The following is a 1,639-nucleotide window of genomic DNA, read 5'->3' as shown; positions in this document are numbered from 1 at the left end:
AACTCAGCGTTAATCTATGATATTAACCTGACTATTGATTTACACATGGATTCTACTATTTATATCTCTTATTAAGTGCCTTTATACCCTTTCATACTTATCACAACCCCCTTTAGGCCTCAGGTCCTTATACTAGCTAATGAGTATGATACTGTAGTTACTCAGCTGGCTGCGATGTCAGACAATCCTAGTCTAACCTAGATGATTAGTTCTCTATCATCACTATTCTAGTAGAACGTTAACTTTTTGACTTTTAAAGTCCCTAGTGGTACTCCTGGACCTTCTTTAAATAGCCTATTAGGTTCTTAATAGGTTCCTATATATTTTCTAAGGTATTATATCCCTTCTACTTTATAAGATACTATACCTGACTACTAACTTTCTTAGAGTCTAGGATTTTTTTAACTTTATATTCCTATTCTCCTTTATCCTTAATTTCTATATTTTTAGTAAGTTTAGTATTTGTTAGTATAGGTTCTAATAATAAAATATAAAAGTTTAGGTATATCCTTTTTATTAATTCTAGTAGTTATAGGTGGTAATTAACTAGTCTTAATTTCTTATTAATCTTAAAAGGTCCTAGCTAAATATGGTCTAGTTTCTAGCTTAGTTACTTAGTTTTAATATTTCTATAGAGTAGGAATACTTTCTCCCCCTTTTTAAAGTCTAGTAGCTTGGTTTAGTACTTATTATAGTAAATTCCTATCTTTAGATTAACGAACTTAAGGTCTTAGGTAAGTTATATCTAAATTATTTTTAGTCTTTCTATAAATTAGTTGGCTTCTTCTATAATAGGTTAGTTCTAGATTAGTTCCCTATAAAGGCTTAGGTAATATCTAAAGTTTACTTTAAAAGATATTATTCCTATTATACTATAGATCAAGTTATTATATGTGAATTAGGCTATAGGTAGCTATTCTTCCTAATCATCCTATATATAGTTCATGTAGTATTATAGATATTACTTGATTATTTAATTAACCCTTTTGGTTTATCTATTTAACTATGGTCTATATATAGTTATTATCCATAGCTTGATTCCTAGTATATTAGTAACTAATTTCTAAAAGTTAGATATAAAGAGCTTGTCTCTATTAGAGGTGATGTACTTTAGTACTCTATAGTTTATAATAATAGTATTAGTAAAGATTATTACTATCTCTTTTACTATTATAGTTATTTTTATTACTTTTAGGTGTATATACTTTATAAGTCTGTCTAATATAACTACTAGATAGTCGTTTTCTTGCCTAGTCATGGGTAGTGGTCTAATAAAGTTAACTATAATCTACTCCTATGGTTATTATGGGACTTTAGGGTTCTAAAGTTTCCTATATGGTACGTGCCTCTTTAGTTTATCTTATAGGCATGTTTTATATTTATTAATATATTTCTTAACCTTCTTTCTTATATTTAGGAAATAATAATTTCGTGTGATATATTCATAGGTTTTATTAATACTAAAGTGCCTGTGTACTAGTATATCATAATATTCCTAGATTATTTATAGGATAAGTGCTAGTAGAATATAGATAAGTCCCTTAATATAAAGCACTCTGTCCTTTTCTAATACTCCTAGTATAGATACTAGAATCTACTATATTAGCTAATCTTCCTTTATAGCTTCCCTAATAGTGTG

Source organism: Aspergillus pseudodeflectus (assembly GCF_044049435.1).
Source record: "Aspergillus pseudodeflectus strain CBS 756.74 chromosome Unknown BJX68scaffold_115, whole genome shotgun sequence".
Taxonomy (NCBI): Eukaryota; Fungi; Ascomycota; class Eurotiomycetes; order Eurotiales; family Aspergillaceae; genus Aspergillus; species Aspergillus pseudodeflectus.
The sequence above is the reverse complement of the archived record's forward strand: the minus strand, read 5'-3'. Positions refer to the sequence as shown.